A 21599-nucleotide genomic window follows, 5' to 3' on the forward strand; every position below is an offset into this window, starting at 1 on the left:
TTGGGATGGCTAAGAGACATAGGACACACTCTGGTCCCAAAGCCTTTGATCCAATTATAAAACAAGTTAGAAAAAAACAATTCTAGATAGCAAATGCAAGAGATGGGGTTTTTCACAGTATTGTGTCAGCCATGCCCACTATGCGTGAACACTGGACTGGAGTGCATCTGCCTCATAGGAAGTCAGGCTGTGTCCCCTGGTGTTGTTTATCCTCTAATCCTGACTTGTCTCAAGGACTTCCTGGGTTCAGAAGCAATTAATTCCACATTTTACTTTGACCCCCACACCAACGCCATGAGGTAGGCCAGTGGTTCACTGCTCTTCATGTGATACAGATAAGAAAATTGAAATCCAAAGACACTCCATGGCTTCCCGTGATTCTTTTAGAATCCCTATCTCTACCTCTTAGCTTGTCACGCAAATGTGACAGCTCCCATAAACTGAGTGGATAGGGGGTATAATTTCTGGAAGACAGAATGTGACTGCCCCTTCTCCTAGGCTTTGCCAGGCTTTCCGGCACCCAGGTGCTCCCTCCATCAGTTTCTCAGAGAAGGGGTGTCTCACTAAATGACAGCAGCAACTGTCCCAGTTGTTGCAGCAACTTCTCTAAAACCACTGGGTGTCTCTAGCTGTTAGAGCCTCCTCCTTGCTACGCCTCCATCACCTCCTGCTGCCCAGAGAACCCCCCATGAGTAGCAGGAGGAAAAGGAACACAGGGCCCACAGAGACAGATAAGGCAAGTTTGGGGGCTGTTGCCCTAGAGAAAACAAAGCATGGTGGGTGGTGGCACAATGGCGTGTATGCCCAGGGTTATCACTAGCTTTGATCTCCTGATTCTTTAAAGGGGTTTGCTGACTATCAGTAAAGAGCCGAGAAGCAGGCCTGAGCATGCCTTATCCGGAGGCATTCACTTTTCCCTCTCCTTCCACACTCACTCATCTGAAGGCACAGCCAAACCGCCCTTACTTCAAACACCCTTACATCTCAGGCGCCCAAATTGGTGATGTTAAGTTCTCTCCTCATCCAAGGCCTTGGCCCTTTCTTCAGGGGCTCCTGCTCTGTCGAGGGTCCTGTGGATCAAAGACCCTTTGATGTTTACTTACTATATTTGTGGACTGTTCCTAACAACCACTTTCAAGAGGCAGGAATGCAGCATGTCAGGAGGGGGCCAGTGGAAGTACAAGCTGTGAGGAGGCGCTGAGCTCCCCTGAACAATAGCCTCTTGCCTGATACTGTATTGAGACCTCAACATGCTGATGACAGGCAGATTGCCAGTCCATTACAGGTGTATGCGAACTGTTCCCCAGCAGAATGACACAATCGCTGACTATTCTTATTATATTACCCAGGGACTTCTCACCTCCATCTAAAGTGTACCAGCCATGGCTCCTAACGGGAAAGGGAGCTGGATCCCTCGACTGAGCCCAGGAGGAGAGCAGGGGAGACAGAGGCATGGGGGCCAGAGGCGCTGGGTAAAGTGAAGCCAATTTTCTGTTGGTCTTCCTGGAAAGTCTCCTAAATTCCCAAGGAAATGGAAGGGGCATACTTTTCCTGAAGATTTAGAGTGATGACAACTAGTTGAATCCAGATCATCTACGCTGCTAACTCTGCCACCGCAACTCAACCCATCTGATGCCAGCACCGTAGGCTGTCCCCTGAGTGACTGCTGGAAGACGCAGTACAGTTATTATGAGTAAGAGCCTCACTGACGATGTTTGATTCTTGCAAATGACCAGGAAAAGAAGTTTAAAAAAAGAAACCTGACTAATAAAAGAAATGGAGGACGAGGCAATTTCTCAATGTATTTGGCTCATTTAATTTGACACGTGTGGGTGAGTCTTAATTATCTGGGCAGCTGCACGACAAGGCACTAATAAGCACACTGCAGAAATGTATTAGGTGAGAGGCTTCTCTGACTTCGGAGTTACTGAGAAGTGGGGAGAAGTCACTGGTGTCTTTCAAAAACAAGCAGGTTAGAGGATTAGTGAAGTGAGAATTAGTTAGCTATTCATATACATAAATTTGGGATTTCTTCAGAATGATTCGCCAGAGCCAAATTAGAGGTCATGGGTCCCAATGAGGAAGCCTGCCAGCAGGGCCCAAATATGAGGAGGCGGGGGGGGGGACGGGGGAACCTGCGGACCCAAGTGGGAACCCAGGAAGCAGAAACTAAGTGCTCTGGCTTAGGGAGACCCCACCAAGCCAGACTACACATGTTATTAAGGGAGAGGATAAAATGTGACAGAAAGAACAGTAATTTTTACTTTGTGAGCTAAACCAGCCACCATACTGCCACTTTCCTTGTCGCATTGTTCTGGGGCGGAGGGTGGAGTCAGATCACAGATGCCCACTTTAGAACAGCGAGATGGAGTCTTCTCCATGTAGACTTGGGGGCTGCAGACTTTGGCTGAGCATTTATCAGCAGCAGAACCAGCAGATGCACCAAAGGTGTCTATGGAAAATGATGAACACGAAACAAGTTGTCCTGGCTTAAAATAAAAGTTCACAGCAAAGAAGTCCAGGGTCACCTTCAGATGGAGGTGTAGAGGGCATGGTCATAGGAGAACAAAGGTTTGGGAGATACTGTTGAGCAAAGAAACATTTATTAGGAAAGAGTATGTTTCTTAGGGAGAAGAGAAGATTTCACCCCAGAAACTGCCTCTAGACTGTGAGCAATATAAGGTCTGGATTATACTTTTTTTTTTTTTTTTTTTTTTTTTTAAATCTCTGAGCCCCTGGTCCCAAGCCCAGTGTCTGCTCATTTAATGAAAGGGCCAACTAAAAAAGACTGGGTAGTGATCAGTTTTCCTCTCCCCAGGCCAGAATTAAATCAAGTGGCCTTAAATGTGGCACGATGGATTGGGGTAGGCAAAGGGACTGTGGAATGAATGAAAGTTGTAATTCATTCGAGCAGGAGTCTAGGAAACGTGAGATTTTCCTCTTGAGAGGAATAAAAAGCTTTATAAATGGAACAGTTTTCCTTCAGTTTCAGAGGGTGAGGATGGGACTTTTTCTAGCCTTAGGGGTTTTTATTCTTATTAGTAATAACAATGATACAGTGATATTACTTCACTTCTGTGAAATGCTTATTTTTTTCCCCACGATGCTGTCATATTCACTATCTCATTAGATACTCAAAGTAGCTCTGTGAAATAGGCAAGGCAGAAATTATTTCCCTCATTTTGGTTTCAGCATCTGAGGCTCAGAGAAGTGAAATGACAATTCAAGGCCAAAGCAGTAGTTGGTAATAGAGCTCAGGTTAGAGCCTAGGTCTGATTTCTGGCTTCGTTCTCAGGGTGAGATCTGGGGTCCCAGGGTGGCGGATGCTGTGAATCAGGACAGACCAGAGAATCGACAGCAGAGATCAGAGGTCCTGGTTGGGGTAGAAGGTAGAGAACCATGTCCCACCAAAATCCTAAGTTGGAGTTCCAACCCCAGCACCACGATTCCTTGAAGCTGATCTCTTAGGTCCCAGAGCTGTGTGCAGGGAATTGTAGGACCCAATCATATAACCACACAAAAAGCTCATCAGAGGGCACCAAGTGACCGAAAAGCAGCCACTAGGGCTGTTGAATGGGACAGTGGGGGCGGTGAGCACAAGAAACAATAGAAAGAGGGGCGGTGGAGAGAGAGGGCCGGCCATATGCCTGCATGCCCAGGAGCCCTCCCTGGTGACCCAGAATGCCATTAGCATTCCTACTGCCAGTGTGAGGGCGGTATTGCCCAGGGTAGTGCTTGCTTATTGTCCCACACAGAAACTACTGAGCTCTGAGTGACTTGGGTAGAGCTGGTGACAGTGGACACGTGTCGAGTCCTACTACCTTCCCATTTCCAAGGCTGTCCTGTGCACTTGGGGGCCTTCCTGTCCTCAACTGGCCTGGTCATGACAATTCAGGCATTCTTGCTCAAGACCAATCCTTTCCACCTGAGACTAGGAGACTTGAGCATGTCCCCAGAAGAATATGAGAAAGAAAGAGCATTACTATCAGGCAGTTTGGTGTGGCTGTAGCGAAGATTTTGGGAGCAGAAAAAATGATGTGTGTCAGGAGACATAACCAGGGACCAGGTCCTGGGGGTCTGGACTTTTCTACAGAGTGCTAAGCAGAAGAAAGACAGGCCAGACTTGCGTCTTATCAAGACCGTCCTGGCACGGGAGCAGATGATGGTGGGAGACAGAAAGCCCGACAAGAACGGGCAGCAGTGAGGATGTCATTGTGCTCCTGGTGAGGGATGTTGGTGGGGGGCATGTGCTCCCTCTTCCTGCTCTCTGAAGATGTCTGAGATCAGAAGGCAAGTGAAAGGACCCTGAGCCTCCTCAGGGGAGCACTCAGAGCCTCTGTATTCTGCCACCTTGACACAGGGGAGAGTGGAGGGGCTGAAACCAGCTCCCCAGACAGTTCCTGAGGCCACGCGGACCTGCTAGAGCCGTGAGGGGGCCATGAGCTTCAACACCAGGGCCGGCCGCCTGGCTTCTGCACTCAGGGGCGAGCAGCCTCGGGGCTCCTCTGTGCCTGGCTTCCTCACCTATGCAATGTGGATACTGATAGTAAAACTGTCCTCACGCAATGAGTGTGAAAATCAAATGAGACAGCAATGGGTAACAGGTGTCTAGAACAAAAGACCTGGTGAGGGTGAGCTCCATAGCTATCAGGCTGGGTTTAGAGATCAGCAAACCCATCCCTACCTTCTTTTATGAAAAGGGAGACACAGAGAGGGGAAACGACTCATCCAGGGTGGCGTAACCAACTATTAGGTGGTGTTCTGTGGGGTTAGTGTGGTAGCGACAACTCAGGAGGACTGGACTGGAGGAGTGAAGCCAGGTGGGTGTAGCGGGCGAGGCTAAGGAGCTAGAGGTGCAGTGCTGGGGACGGAGAGAGGATAGACAAAGGCTGAGAGGCACAGTGGCTCCAGCAGAGGAAGGCGGCAAAGATGACCACCGTGTCTTCAGTTGGGAAGACAGGAGGACAGGTGTCTGTGTAAGAAATGAGTGCTTGACAAAGGAGCTAATGAGGCTCTGGGGTGACAATAGTGTATTTTTTTACCTCTTGTGTTTGAGGTAATAGGGCTCCCCAAGTGAAAGGGTCCTGGATGATGATATAAGCTGAAGGTTAGGTCTGTAGAAATACGTTTTTAACCAGTTTCATTGACCTTGGACAGTGAATGTCTTGATTTGAAGACCAGTTCATTATCTAGGGAATTACCGGAAAAGCAGCTGGAGAGTGTGGGTGGACCCTGCGGCAGTGTTATACCACCCTCCACTACCAGCACGTGTTCATAACATGTGACAGGCACAGCAGCCAACCCAGGGCCACTCACAGAGAGGCACGGAATGCTAGGCACGATGAACAGACAAAATATGAAGGCAAGCTTCCTTCCCCGGCGAGATTTTAATTTGGTCAGTTATGCATACACTTGTGAAAAGGTAGGTACAAGTCAAGACAAGTAACAGTTCAACAAAAAGAGTATCAGGAGGCATCTTACAAGTTATTTCACACGAATGCAGTGATTGCTGAATGAGGGGAAAAGGAGCTGCAGGTCGCGGGGTGGCCCTGCCCAAGGGCCTAGAAGTCTGGAGGTCGGGCTTTTGCCTGTTGGGTGTCCTTACTGTCGGCCTGTCTCACAGGTGATGGTCCAGCGATGCTTTGCCAATGGCAGGATGCTGGAGTCTCATGTTTGGAAAGTTTTCACCTTGATTCTGCTAAATTGCTTTCTTCATAGATTCTGCCTAGTCCTGTTTTCAGCATAATTACTCACATCCCAGGCAATAATGCTGCCCATAAACCATGCAAAGATCGGGTTCTGATCGACGTCTACAGTAAAGCGGCCTAAGGAGAGGTGGAGTCAAGTTGATCACTCCTGACTAGTACTAGTGCATGACTCTGGCCCTCTAGGACAAGCAATAAATGTTTAATAGCCCAATGATAGCTGTTTCATAATTTTTAAATTTCATTGCTTGTAATTGTAAGTTTATTAAAGGAACTATAAACTTTATATTATTATAAAGACATAATTGCTATTTCACTGCTTATTTAATATAAGTTAATTATATTAGAACTAAGTCTTTCCCTGTTCATATTAAGTATCAATTAGTTGTTTTAAACTATTGATTTGTACTTAATTAACTATGCTATTACATACCAATTAAATTCTTATAAGAGAAACCTGAAACAGCTGTGATATTGAATTATGTCTTTAAATTAATTAATTACATAAAAAGCTAATGTCGGGTTATCCTGTTTTAGGAAGAGTTGATAATCATTGGGATAGTTCCCAAAAGTTTCTGTGGCCACCAGGCCATCCTCACCAGCTCCTGCAGGGAGCACGCTTGCTTCAGACACGGGATGACAAGCACCTTGCAGCTTCCTACAGCAACAGCAAGGGCTAACATTAGGGTACCCTCGGCCAGCCCTGCCTTCCTCAGCTGCCCCCGCCGTGCCACTTCTTGGCTGGCATTGCCCTATGCACAGTGTGTCCAAGGCAGGCAGCACATTGGCAAGTGCTCACCACCAACTGTGGGGTCCATGAGCGTCTGCGTTGCTACTGGCCCCAGATCCCATGGGCCTGCAGGAAATCTGGTACCCATGTGGTCATCAGTCCTCTGGCTTCTCCAGATCTCTGGTGCACTGGCCCGAGTGTGTACATCATGGGCACAAAATGACAGCAGACATGTGCTGAGCAGCACCGGACATTTCTCTGTCCTCACACTGAGCTGATGAAGACAGGCATTATCATTCCTGTCTCTACTGATAAGGACATGGACATTTTAGAAGTGTAAGGAGTTTGCCTGGCGTCCTGCAGCTGTGATGACAAAGCTTGGTGTTCACCGGTGTGCCTGACTCCATGCCTTGGGAAACCTGTATGCTTTTCCTCAGACACTGCCAGCATCTTTCTCCCAACCGATTAATTACTTGGAATTCTAACATGGTCACCAGCTGACTGAGAATGTGACCTTCTTCTGGACCACTTGGGCATAAATGCAGCCCCCAAGGTTGGGGAGTCTACACACCCCTCTGCACAATGGGATTGGAACACTGGCTCCCAGCCCCCTTGCCCCCAGGCTGAGAACAGCTTGGCCTCCTCTCCAGTGGCTGACAGCCAGGGGCTCACCCACAGGGCCAGGCTCACTTAGTTTACTATCACGGTTAGGTTGCTGTTTACTGATTGCTATGGTTTATTAGTCTCCAGGCTAAGCACTGTGCATATATTATGTTCTTCAGTCATAAAAATCCTAGGAGGTAAGTGCTTTATTATTCCTATTTGACAGAAGAGGAAACTGAGAATCCAAAAGATTAAATAACTCACTTAGGGCCATACAGCTAATAAGTGTGGGGCCCAGTAAAATGGATTATGAACACAGATCCTTGGACTTCTAGTATACTCTCTGTGAGGGTGCAGGGTCGGGGAGCGTCACATGTTAGTTGAAGAATGTTATGGGAAGCAGTTTCGCCACATGTACAAGGTTACCTCAGCATCTGATTCAAACTATCTAATTCCAGTGGGTTAATAGCTATGTGGGGGACTGTGACAGAGACACAGACCTGGAAGGCCATCCCACCCCCTGGCCTGTCCTCAAGCTACTTATCCTGTGAGGAGCAGGGACTGCTGAGGACCATAGGCCTGGAAGGCTTTTAGATTTTTCCTGAGAGGAAGTTGGAAGGTGATGATTAATGTTTGAACGGGGTCAGATGCCGGACAGCTGTGTGCCTGGCCCTCGGTGGGGAGGGGGCTAGTACAGCCAGTCTGTCAAGGGGGGAGGCCAAGCAGAAAGAGGCCATCTCTTTTCTCTCATCTAGGAGGGTCAGCAGAGTCCCAGAAAACTAAGGCAGAGAGGACAGGAGGCCTTCGAGCCCCTCACCCATGTGCCCACCCCACCCCTACAGTTCTGTTGAAGTCCAGATCTCTGGGGAGGCCCAATAAAAGGCTATAAATATACGATTAATTTGTGGATTTAATCTTCATGCAGATTTGTGAAGACCTGGATTATTAGCTCCAGGGCTCAGGTGAGGCTCAGGAAAGTTAAGTGATTTTTCTGAGGTCACACAACTGGGAAGTGAGGAGTCAGGATTACAACCAGGCCCATTTGATCCCAGAGCCCAGGCTGTGCCCTTCTGCCAGGATGCAGTCTGGGTGCTGCACATACAGCACCGGTGACCAGCAGGGACCCCAGTGGAACGAGGGGACCACATGCGTCCACAGGTGCTGGCCGACGGAACCATGGACACTGCAGTCCAGTGATTGGGGCCACTGGGAAGCCCGGTGTAGCACCTGGCATGAGGGAGGAGGGAGAAACGAGGAAAATGCGTCCCTTCAGAGTGTAGGGTCTGTTAGGGCCCTTGGGAAGGAAGGGGCGGCCAAGCCTCAGGGGGCCCCTCCACTCTCTGGGTAACGAAGCCGCACCGTGCGGAGGGCAGCCGAGCGCTGGCGTGTTCTTGCCCTCAGCAATCGCTGCTGCAGCTGCCTTCCCCGCAGACAGTAGTAGCCTCCTTCCCTGGGGCAGGAGGGCGGCTGTGGGTGAGTGTGCGACCTCTGCCCGTTTCCTGAGCCAGGATTGTCCACCAGGACGTCGTGATGTGGGCAGTCTTGGCAGCTGAGACTGGCGAGGAACAGGGACCTGGGGGTGGGCAGACCTCCAGGGCAGGGCAAGGCTCCCGCCCCTGCCCAGGTGGCAGGCAGCGGGGTGGGTGTGGGGTCAGAGAAGTGCCACCAGAGAAGGGGGAGACCCTGCCGCCCTCCCGTCACTGAGAGCCGCCTCGAGCCTCACACACCCCACTAGAACTCTGCGTCTTGTAATTAAATTGCCAGTTACCTCTCCGCCTGGCGGCAAGTCAGGCTCAATAGAGGCTTTTTTTTATGTTTGTTTATTTATTTAGTAATTATCTAACCATCCACAGAGCCACATGGAGCCGAAGCCCACCATTTCTTTTGCCTTCACAAACAAGGAAGCACAGGTGCAGTCTCTCCCACATGTTCAGGGACACGAGGGGCAGAGGCCAGGACATCAGTGAGCTCTGGGTGGGGCAGGCCTCTAGGACGAGTAGGAGCATGCCGCAGGCTGGGTCTACCTCCCTGTTCTTGCCCAAGAGGCCTTATGGAAGGAAGGTCCACTAGTTCCAGAAAGCTCCAAGGCAGCCTCCTGCTGGAGAAAGGGCCTCATCCTGAGGGATTGGAACATGGATCAGAGAACATGGTTGTATCAGCAGCTAACACACCTGTAGTCTTAGAAGCACCCGCCAACCACAAGTTCTCTTTGAAACTTACAATGCCCGAGACAATCCTGAGGAGGACACAGAAGAGGGGAGAGTCTCCACGACCTGCCCAAAGTCACCCCGCTGATAATGGAGGAGCTGGGATTTGAACACAACGCTTAGGGTAAAACCGAGCCTCCCACCACCCCTAGAGCCCGAATCCAAACTGGCAAGCCCAGCATGAGAAATCAAAGCGCCTTTCTTCTGTTTAATGATAACCTCTTGGGGGAGAGTGTGAAGGAGAGCTTTGATTCAGGAATCGACCTCAAACCAAACCAGGGGAGTGATTCTGGGCCCACAACCGTCACTTACTAAGGACACGAAAGTTGGCTCAAATGAGGCCAGCTCAGTGGCGGGCTGCCTGCTAATAGGCATGCCAGGAACCCACACATTAGTAGGTGAACCTCGGAGAGATGACCCCATTTGGGACTACCTAGCCCAGGGCGCCCACAGAGCAGAGAACGCGATGACAGGATGGAGAGAGAGGCAGGTGCTCATGCATGACGGTGGGAGAGAGTGTGTGTGGAGGGAATGTGACTGCTGCTGACACCTTTGACAGTCTTCCCTGAAGAGAAAATGGTTAATCACCACCTCTCCTCTTGCCTACTTGCTCCTGCTTGGTGGGTTGGTTGTGGGCTGTTTACTAGTTCCTAAAGCAGGCATGTGTGGTACCACAAAATACCCACCCATGCTGACCCCTCTGGCTCTGTTATGGAGCACGGAACTCACAAGGCCTCAGTGAACATGGGAGGTGAGGGTCCATGTGTTTCTGTGACCTGTTTCCCATCAGAAACCATCAGGGACATGGTTCAGGCTCTGGCCAGACCACAGAGGTTGTCATAGCAACATGAAGGAGGCTGGTGGCTGGCCCAGGCCTGGACTGCAGGAGGATTTATAACTCGTTAATTTGGGGAAGGTTCTCTGGCTGGAGGAATTAGCAAGGTGGCCTGGTCTAAGACAAGGAGGGTCCTTTAAACAGAGGGGCCTGGGGAGTAGGAGGTCTGAGCTGTCCTTTGGTTGGGACAGCCAGGTCCTCTTCTGGCTTCTAAGACTGAGAGAGCTTGGACCATGAACCCCACAGCTCTTGGGACTCCTCATACATTATTGTGAGTTCTCTGACAGTCTCCTGGCTCATTGTTCCCTCAATGTATGAGATGAACACTTCTTGGTCTATGGTGAGGGTTAGCCGTAATTTATGCTAAGAGCTGGGAGGTGAGAAATGTGTTCCTATAAACTACAAAATTTAGAACCAAGGCCGGGCACATTGCAAGTGTCCCATAAATGGTGATTAGTCAGAAAACTAACAACCTAATATATTACTATAAAGAACAGGGCAAGATATTACTAAAGGTCAAGACGAGACTAAAATACTCTGAGCACGAGTTTAGGCTGAGGGATCTGGCTCTGCAGTCTGAGGAGGGGCTCCTGTACTGTTGTAAAGATGGTGGCCACTGCTGCTCCAGGGACAGCTGTGCTCAGCTCTTGGGGAAGGGGCTGGGGACTTCCCCAGATTCACACTGCAGGGTACTGAGGGCCCAGACTGCAGGTGACTGAAGACCCACACTGCAGGGGACTGAGGGCCCAGACTGCAGGGGACTGAAGACCCACACTGCAGGGGACTGAGGGCCCAGACTGCAGGGGACTGAAGACCCAGAGTGCAGGGGACTGAAGACCCAGACTGCAGGGGACTGAGGGCCCAGAGTGCAGGGTACTGAGGGCCCAGACTGCAGGGGACTGAAGACCCACACTGCAGGGGACTGAGGGCCCAGACTGCAGGGGACTGAAGACCCACACTGCAGGGGACTGAGGGCCCAGACTGCAGGGGACTGAGGGCACACACTGCAGGGTACTGAGGGCCCAGACTGCAGGGTACTGAGGGCCCAGAGTGCAGGGGACTGAGGGCCCAGACTGCAGGGGACTGAAGACCCACACTGCAGGGGACTGAGGGCCCAGACTGCAGGGTACTGAGGGCCCAGAGTGCAGGGGACTGAAGACCCAGACTGCAGGGGACTGAGGGCCCACACTGCAGGGGACTGAGGGCCCAGACTGCAGGGGACTGAGGACCCACACTGCAGGGGACTGAGGGCCCAGACTGCAGGGGACTGAAGACCCACACTGCAGGGGACTGAGGGCCCACACTGCAGGGGACTGAAGACCCACACTGCAGGGGACTGAGGGCCCAGACTGCAGGGGACTGAAGACCCACACTGCAGGGGACTGAGGGCCCACACTGCAGGGGACTGAGGGCCCAGACTGCAGGGGACTGAGGACCCACACTGCAGGGGACTGAAGACCCACACTGCAGGGGACTGAGGGCCCAGACTGCAGGAGACTGAAGACCCACACTGCAGGGGACTGAGGGCCCACACTGCAGGGGACTGAGGGCCCACACTGCAGGGGACTGAGGGCCCAGACTGCAGGGGACTGAGGGCCCACACTGCAGGGGACTGAAGACCCACACTGCAGGGGACTGAGGGCCCACACTGCAGGGGACTGAGGGCCCAGACTGCAGGGGACTGAGGGCCCAGACTGCAGGGGACTGAAGACCCACACTGCAGGGGACTGAAGACCCACACTGCAGGGGACTGAGGGCCCACACTGCAGGGGACTGAAGACCCACACTGCAGGAGACTGAGGGCCCAGAGTGCAGGGGACTGAGGGCCCACACTGCAGGAGACTGAGGGCCCAGAGTGCAGGGGACTGAGGGCCCACACTGCAGGAGACTGAGGGCCCAGACTGCAGGGGACTGAGGGCCCACACTGCAGGGGACTGAGGGCCCAGACTGCAGGGGACTGAGGACCCACACTGCAGGGGACTGAAGACCCACACTGCAGGGGACTGAGGGCCCACACTGCAGGGGACTGAGGGCCCAGACTGCAGGAGACTGAAGACCCACACTGCAGGGGACTGAGGGCCCAGACTGCAGGGGACTGAGGGCCCAGACTGCAGGGGACTGAGGGCCCACACTGCAGGGGACTGAGGGCCCAGACTGCAGGGGACTGAGGGCCCAGACTGCAGGGGACTGAAGACCCACACTGCAGGGGACTGAGGGCCCAGACTGCAGGGGACTGAAGACCCACACTGCAGGGGACTGAGGGCCCAGACTGCAGGGGACTGAGGGCCCAGACTGCAGGGGACTGAAGACCCACACTGCAGGGGACTGAGGGCCCAGACTGCAGGGGACTGAAGACCCACACTGCAGGGGACTGAGGGCCCAGACTGCAGGGGACTGAAGACCCACACTGCAGGGGACTGAGGGCCCAGACTGCAGGGGACTGAGGGCCCACACTGCAGGGGACTGAGGGCCCACACTGCAGGGGACTGAGGGCCCAGACTGCAGGGGACTGAGGGCTCAGACTGCAGGGGACTGAAGACCCACACTGCAGGGGACTGAGGGCCCAGACTGCAGGGGACTGAGGGCCCACACTGCAGGGGACTGAGGGCCCACACTGCAGGGGACTGAAGACCCACACTGCAGGGGACTGAGGGCCCAGACTGCAGGGGACTGAGGGCCCAGACTGCAGGGGACTGACGGCCCAGACTGCAGGGGACTGAGGGTCAGGGAGGGGTCGTCCTACTTTGACCACAGCATTTTTCCTGAGTGTCAGCAGCTCTGTGGGATGAGGTGCAATCTCAGCTCCAGCCCGACATCACGTGAAGGCCCTTCTCTCTGCTTCTTTCTGTAACCCTAACTGGTGGTACATGGCTCATGCAGGGTGAGCCTTCCCCTTTGCTTGAGGGCCAGAGGAGGAACCAGGGGCTCTGGGGGCCAGGCCATGGGCCTGGGGAATTATCTACAGGTATTTAAAGAATTGCCAGCATAACCATCCCCTTCAGTTCTTACACTGTTTGCACTAGATTAACCCATGCTTCTTTGTGGATTTTCTTATGCCTCTGGCCTTGTGTACATATTTGATTTTGTGCATTAATCAGAAATGGCAGAGAACATTAGAAGCAGAAGGAAACTTAGATATCACCCCATTCAACCTTGGTCAGAGCAAGAAACCGGAGTTCAGAGGAGGGAAGTGATCGCCCAGAGCCACCGGGCAGAATGCATCTTTCCCATGCTGGCAGCGCCCTGAATGGCAAGGATGATCACCCTACCCACCTTCCTCCCCTGTCTTATTTCCGGACTGCCAGGCCGGTCTTGCTGAGTAGTCCTGAGGTGGGCCCTGCTGAGTCCAGCTCTGTACCCTGGACGGCACCGCCCCTTCTCCCAGCGCTCTGGCCCCTGTCTCTAACAGCTCGTTCCTCTCACTTCAAGACCCTCCTCAGAAAATGCCTTCTTTCACCCACCCATGCACTGGGCACAGCTCCTCTGAGCACCCCCATGCCTTGCACACACCTTTGCTATGAGAAAGTCTATGGATGCAGCGATGGTTCATTATCTTTGACTCCATCCTTGTAGAGCGCGAGGTGGGGACCATCTATATCAACCCATGTATCTCTACTACCTAGTACAGAGCCTGGCATAGTGGGCTCTCAACAAATACATGTGACGAGTGGGGCTGGGACAGTCTACCCTTATGTCTGACAGATTGCCAATTTACTTGGCACCTTAAGTCTTTTCTAAATCTTGGGGGCTGAGCTGAGGGCTCAGGTCTGAGGGTCTATCTGGTGGTTTGAGGACAGGACCCTGTGTCCCCCTACTTTCCTTTGCCCTTCCTTTTCCAGAAATGTACCCAAAGTCAGTCTTAGATGTGGGAGGCTTCACGTCATTCAGGTTTCCATCTTTATTTCTGTTCATTGTTCGTTCTGTACTTGTTGAGACTCACTGTGAATGGGTGCTGTTTGCCTTTCTGGGCTCCCAGTCTAGACAGTACCACTTAGTAGTAGAAGTGTCACCTCACTTGGACAAATCACTGGGCCTCACTATCTGCAAAATGCTGCCACTTGAGCCAACCTGGGGCTGGCAGTGTGCCAGGCACCCCACCATGGCCTGCACGTGGCTGGGCTGGCATCACCGGCTGCCCTGAGTGGGTGCACATGCACGTGGGCGCATGTTAATGTGCACCCTCTCTCCCCTAGCCTTTATTTCCAGAGGCACACCAAGAGGACCCCTTTAATCAGCTGAGGAGCAAGGACTTCTGAGCTGCAGATGAAGTTCTCTGTGCTGGGATGCAAGCGAAGGACAAGGGACGAATGTACACTGAGCAGCTATCAGGCACTGTCACACTCACACACTTCTGTCATTCACTCCGCATACAATGGGTAATGGAGCTGTTAGTCTCCTACTTCTCAAAAGAGAAAATGAAGGCTCAGAGTCCCACAGTCAGCCAGCCCACAGTGGGCTGAGCACCCTGCCTCCCTTGCTGACCTCTCTCAGCTGCTGGGAGCATCTCCCCACATGAGATGCTCCAGCAGCAGGTAGGAAAAGAAAAGCTGGGACGTCACAAGCCCCCTTTCAGGCCCTGTCCAGTTGGCTCTATAGTAGAGCGTCGGCCCGGCATGTGAAAGTCCCGAGTTCGATTCCGTCTCAAAGCACACAGGAGAAACAACTATATGCTTCTTCACTCCTTCCCCTTCACTCTCCCTCTCTTCTGCTCCCACAGCCATGGCTCAAACTGTTTGAGCAAGTTGACCCCAGGTGCTGAGGATGGCTCCATAGCTTCTTGCCTCAGGCACTAAAATAGCTCTGTTGCCGAGCAATGAAGCAATGGCTTGGATGGGCAGAGCATCACTCCCTTGTGGGCTTTCTGGATGTATCCTGGTTGGGGTGCATGGAGGAGTCAGTTTCTGCCTCCCTGCCTCTCACTTATTGTATTTCCCCATGTATAAGATGCTCCCAGGTATAAGATGCACCTTAATTTTGGGGCCCGACAGCACTGTTCACAATAGTGAAGATCTGGAAACAGCCCAAATGTCCGTCAGTGGACGAGTGGATTAAAAAGCTTTGGTACATATATACTATGGAATACTACTCAGCCATAAGAAATGATGACATCGGATCATTTACAAATGATGACATGGACCTTGATAACATTATACTGAGCAAAATAAGTAAATCAGAAAAAACTGAGAACTATATGATTCCATACATAGGTGGGACATAAAAATGAGACTCAGAGACATGGACAAGAGTGTGGGGGTTATGGGGGGGGGAGAGGAGGGGGTTGGGGGAGGGGAGGAGCACAAAGAAAACCAGTTAGAAGGTGACAGAAGACAATTGGACTTTGGATGATGGGAATGCAGCATAATCAAATGTCAAAATAATCTGGAGATGTTTTCTCTGAACATATGTACCCTGATTTATCAATGTCACCCCATTAAAATTAATAATAAAAAATGAAAAAATAAAAAGGAAAAAATTCTGGGGCCTCAAATTTGGAAAAAAAGATGTATTACATAAAGTTATTGAAGTCAAGTTTTATTCGTCATAAAATTCATACAACTCCTCATCACTGTCAAAAGTTGTAAAGCCTGACCAGGCGGTGGCGCAGTGGATAGCGCGTCGGACTGGGATGCCAAGGACCCACATTCGAGACCCTGAGGTCGCCAGCTTGAGCATAAAAAGAGCTCACCAGCTTGGACCCAAAGTCACTGGCTCGAGCAAGGGGTTACTCGGTCTGCTGAAGGCCCGCGGTCAAGGCACATATGAGAAAGCAGTCAATGAATAACTAAGGTGTCGCAATGCACAACAAAAAACTAATGATTGATGCTTCTCATCTCTCTCCATTCCTGTCTGTCTGTCCCTGTCTATCCCTCTCTCTGACTCTTTCTCTGTCTCTGTAAAAAAAAAAGTTGTAAAAAAAACAAACACCTACAACCACTGTATAAGACACACCCAGTTTTTAGACCCCAAATTGCATCTTATACATGGGGAAATGTGGTAATAATAATAAAAATGAAACAATTTTTCAATAAAAGGCTCACACCTGTTGTCTGGACAGCACTGTCTGCCAACCCAGTGTGTGGTTCATGGATTAAGCCTGCAGTTAGGTGGTCTATAAAGGATGAACATTTTCTCTAGGGTCAATAAGCTGAGTGAATTTGGGTCTAAATGCATCAAAATGTTACCTATGACAAGTTCAGTCTCTGAAACACTGAGCTCAGTCAGGTTAGTGGCAGAGGGCAGGGCACAGAGCCCAGAGAACCCCAGGTCTCTGCAAAGGAGGCCCGGGGCACCTGTTGGACCAGTGTGGGTCTAATAACCCAGGGATGCAGGTCCTGTCTAGACACCAGCTTCCTAGAAACTGGCTACCCCTCCTCTGTTCTAGCTTTTATCCTCACCTTCAGGGACAGTCACTGAGCGAGAAGCTGTGAGACAACCCCCAGTTCTAGATTCTTCTCATAGGCAGGGACGTCGAGATCACTCAGTCCCACCCCCATACCTAGTACAGGATTCATGATAACATCTCCAAGGAATGGTTACATGGTATCCCCTTGAATCCTTCTAGTGACAGGGAACTCATTACTTTGCAAGATGTGCTTTTCATTTTTGGAGAGCTAAAATAATGTTAAAGTTCTTTTCTATTGGGCTTTCATGTCTTTACTAATCTGCAACTTTGACTCACTAGCCCTGAATCTGCTCCTGAATCTGCTCCCCAAATTCCATCCAACTCCCTAGAAGTTTAGCAGATGGCCTTCCGTTCTCCAAGGGAAACGACCCTGGGGAATTAGGGCCCTGGGACACTTGTAGCCCGGAAACTGCCCCCTGGCTGTTCTGCACACTTAAGGCCCTGGCTTCCTTCACCGGTCCTTCCTTGGCACCTCCTGGAACAGGAGGAGGGCAGAATGGAAATTCACAGGGAATCCTGTCTCATGGGTCTAGGAAGGAAAAACAACAACCTGGGTCTTGGTGTAAACTCCCGCATGGGCGTGACTACAGGTGTCTAATAAGTGGCAGAGTGTGTGTGCACATTGTGAGGGTGGGGTGTGCAGATCCCTGTGGGGTGCGTATGTGGTGAGCAGAGAGTGTCTCGCATGTGTGAGCGTGTGGCCCTGTGTGTGCGTGCTGCTCGTGTCTGGGCCCAGGGGAGGGGCTGCACTGATGCTCATGTGGCTCGGAAGCCACCGCCCCCACTGGAGAGCTCTCTGAACGTGGCAACAAACTAGGGCTGCCTAATGGGCTGCTTGCCCTGACCCGGCACCAGCCCTGCTTCTGTGTCTGAGACCAGCCCACGCTCTGGGAATTGTAACTGTTCCAGCATCTCCTCTCACAGCACGTCTGGGCTTACTGACTCTGAGAGGAGAGGACAGCTGTGTCCATGAGAAAACCTCTCTGTGACACGCTTTGCTTACATTCTCTCATTTTATCCTCGCCACACTGAGCGACGGGAAGTGGTCCTCATCTGACCTGTGAGGATGCTGAGGATCAGCGAAGTGGCCTGATTGTCTGAAGCCACACAGCTAGGGAACAGTGGGACCTGAAGCCTGTGCCCTGTCTCCCAGCACATGCCACCTCCACCCAGCAACACCCAGGAAGGTCTTTGCAGCAGAGCTGGACAGGCGCTTTGCGTGGTCCCCTCCTGCCAGCTGTTGCTGGCCCTGGGGGATGAACAGGTGGAGACCGACAATGATTGCAGTGCAGCCTCCGTAATTTCCACGGAGAGCTGCTAAGGATTTACCACGTAGGAGGGTGGTTAGTTCCTAAACAAGGGTGAGTTTAAAATTTCTTAAGTTCCATCCAGGCCGGGGGTTCAGGCTGTGCTCTCAGGCATGACTTCCTCAGGTACTCAGTGCCGCAGCTCATTTCCCTAACGAGTCCCCTTGTTGGCTGAGCATTTCTTCCTTTGATTTACTTATTAGATTCCTACTGGGCCCTTCCTCAGCAGAGTGCTCCATGCTCCCAGGACCCGCTCTGTCATGACCAAGAGGGCACAGATCAAGTGAGAAGTCAGCGGGAAAGGAGAACTGGACAGAGTGGCAGGGATGAGGGGCAGAGGAAACGGAGCCATGCTCCTAGGAGGCCCACGTGGCTTTGGCCCTGCACCGGGGATGGGGGTGGGAAGCTCCCTGAGCAGAGCAGCATTTGTGTCTTTCTCTACATCTCGGTTTGCACCTGGATCTGGACAATTCTTGTGGTTACCACTGCTGGTCACCTTCATCCTCCAACACCCTCTACTCACACGGTCCCCCTGCCTCTCCCACCGCTGCATTATGGTTATCTGCTTATGTGTCTGTCTCCTTGGATTGTAAGGTCATTGAAAATAGGGGATACATCATCTTTTTGTTGTTGCTGTGACTGGTCCACAGTGGGAGCTCGTACATGTTGACTGGGCCAGACATGGGACGCGAGGTAAAAGTATAAAGATGCACCAGACTCATTTGAGCCCTCCAGAGGCTCCCTCATTGGGTGCAGACCACTGCGGCTGGTCGGGAGGTGGGGCTAGAGCTGGGCCACATGGGATGCTGGGACTGGTCAACCGGAGAAGAGCATTCCAGGGGGAGGAGTGGCTTGGGCGATGGCTGCAGTCCGTGCTCCTCCTTACCCGTTCCCATCCTGAACCATAGCCCAGATCCTGCGGCAGAGAAGCAGGATCTGTGCAGGGAAATAAAGAAAGGTAGTCTGAGGCACGCTGTGGGCGTAGAGCCTAGAATTTCTTCTCCTCCTTTGATGGAGAGCTTGCCTGGCCAAGTCCCCTGTTCCAGACATTGGGGCGCTGCCCTCCAGCCAGTCTCCTGCAGGGCGGGGGTCTGGCCCCGTGTCTGCGCCTGGATGAGCGGGGCCCCATGTGGTTTGGGACTGTTCTGCCCCATCTTCCCCTCTGACTCCAGGAAGGAAGAACCAGCCTGACTCTCCTGGTCTGAGAGAACTTCACCCCTCACCTGGCTGTGGCCTAACCCAGGAGTCTCCTCTTGAGCCAGGAATTGGTCTCAACATCAGAGTAAGACTTTGACACCTATTTGGAGAGCCCCTGCAGTCCCGATGAGGCAGGGAAGGAACAACTAGAGGAAGGAGGTGCGGGGAGGACCGAGCACCTCCCGTCTCCCAGTCACAGTCCTGTTTTACGGATGGGAAACACATACCCTGGGTAGTTAAACAACATGCCTAAGGTGACACAGCTCAGTGATTGTGGGGTCTTTTGCTAAGCCTGGTCCTTCCCGTCATTTGGCCCTGATCTGCCTATGTGGTTCGTCCTGCTTTACTGGGTGATCCTTAGCAAATCAAACCTGTCTGGGCTTCAAGTTTCTCATCTTTCCATCAAGGTGGGGTGGGTGTGGGGGACTCTCAGGTGACTCTTCTGCTCACCTCAGCCCAGGGTTCCTCTCACATAACTGCTGCTCCAAGGGTAGGGGCCGCGCCTGCCACCAGCCCCAGAGGGGGCTGTGGGGGCTTCACCCTCACTCAGCCCTGGCTGGGGTTCTGCCTTCCCTGTTTTATGAGAGCTGGTATCAGCACGTACTCCCCTGATGCTTCCAGAAGCAATAATCCAGACACAGTTGGAGGCTTTAGTGGAAATCCTCTGCTGCAGCAGAAGAAAGAAAAACTCGCTGGAGTAAGGACTTCGGAAGATGCAACGTTTGCCCGTTTACCTTCCAAACCCAGGGTGCTGGGCAGAGACAGCTGAGAAGCAGGTGAACACTGTTGGCTCTAGGTCTCCCTGAGGCCTCAGGGATCTACACAGGCCTAAAATCCCTGAGGACGGAAGGGGTTGGTCAGGAGTCTTCCCTCTGCACTAGGATCATGAGTCTATCCAGTGCTGACCCTATGAGGGGTCAGCCCTTCCACTGTCACACTCATTTTCCTGTCAAGTCATAGAAGTAGAATTACTTTTACTTTGTGTGTGTGTGTGTGTGTGTGTGTGTGTGTGAGACAGAGACAGAGAGAGGGACAGATAGGGACACAGACTGGAAGGGAGAGAGATGAGAAGCATCAATTCTTCACTGCAGCACCTTAGTTGTTCATTGATTGATTTCTCATATATGCTTTGACCGTGGGGCTACAACAGACCGAGTGACCCCTTGCTCGAGCCAGTGACCTTGGGTTCAAGCTGGTGAACTTTGCTCAAACCAGATGAGCCCATGCTTAAGCTGGCAACCTCAGGGTTTCGAACCTGAGTCCTCTGCGTCCCAGTCCGACGCTCTATCCACTGCCCTGCTGCCTGGTCAGGCTCTCTTACTTTTGATATAAGGTTCAGGCAGCTGAAGTGGCTTGCCTGAAGTTACACAATCAGTGAATGACAGAGCAGAGAAGAGCCTCTCATTATGGACAGGGGGATGCTGCTATCTTTTCTTGACAGCTAGACCCTCTCATTTCTCCTCAACCCCACGCCAGCCAGCCATTGTCATGGAGAATCCCTCTGACAGGTCAGCCTGCTGGCCTGACCTCCCTCCCATTATGTGCTCCCAGAGCCTCCTCCATCTGCTCCTCAGCCCATGGTCACAGGCCTCCTGTTGCCCTCAGCTGGCTGTGGACGCCTTCGGAGCCCAGAGAGTCACGTGGTTACAGGGAAAATATGCTCCAGCTTTGGCTTGCTGGCAGATCTAGGGCAATAAATTATCCTTCCAAAATGAGGTCTTCCATCTCTGAGATTCTGAACCCTTCAGATTCGCCAAACTGCAGACCTTCTTCCCAGCCCAGGACAGCGGCATCATGGCCAAGGCTAAGCTGCTCAAGACCTGTCCCCCCGCACATCAGTGATAACAGTCTTGTGCAGAGCCCCAGCACCTAGAACATGGCCTAACCCCTGGGAGCTTCTCTCTCACTGTCTGAACAAATACACAAAGCGGTCTAGCATAAGGAGCACAGTGGGTGTTGTGCAGTTAGACAGATCAGGCTTCAAATCCAGCTTCACCACTGATTAATTGCACAACCCTAAGAAGACATTGAACTCCCCTCTGAGCCTGCTCCCCTCTTTGTCATGGAAATAATAATCCCCCCCCCCCCCCAGCTGCCTTGGGGATGATGAGATTAAGCATTTCGCACAGTGCCTGGCTTGCGGGAGGGCTCCACTGGGGAGGCCCTGCCACTGCGCCTGGCCACCTTCTCATATTGGCGGACAGCCTGAGGCTGCCAGGTAGGGAGGCTGCCTGTGAGCGTTCCCGCCGAGGAAGCTGCTGGCAACTGCAGCCTCGCAGAAGTCATCACAGGCCATTGTTTTAATCAATACGATATCATTTCCTCTGCGGCATCTATCCCCATGTTTACTCTGTGTAAATAGGGTTTTTCAATGATGTCCAATGTGTTAGTTTAAGGCAGCTGACATTCGGTGTGTGCAATAATCTGGTGGCTGCCCCTCAGGACCGCCAGGAAAATGAGGTGAGGGACCCGCCATAAAGCCGCCCTTAGGAGGGAGATTTGAGAACTACAACATGGCGGCGATGGGGCACCTGACGCATGCTTGCACACTTGGATGTGTGCCCGGGTGAGGAAAATAAAGAGCCCAGGTGGGCCCTGGAGCACCGCCTGTC

General features: G+C 52.1%; 1 protein-coding gene across 2 annotated transcripts in view; it reads right to left on the reverse strand.

The window, feature by feature from the left end:
* Window positions 1–21599, reverse strand: part of KIRREL3 (kirre like nephrin family adhesion molecule 3) — a 547821-nt gene that overhangs the window by 121945 nt on the left and 404277 nt on the right. The window lies entirely within an intron of this gene.

This window comes from Saccopteryx bilineata, chromosome 2 (assembly GCF_036850765.1).
Source record: "Saccopteryx bilineata isolate mSacBil1 chromosome 2, mSacBil1_pri_phased_curated, whole genome shotgun sequence".
Lineage (NCBI taxonomy): Eukaryota > Metazoa > Chordata > Mammalia > Chiroptera > Emballonuridae > Saccopteryx > Saccopteryx bilineata.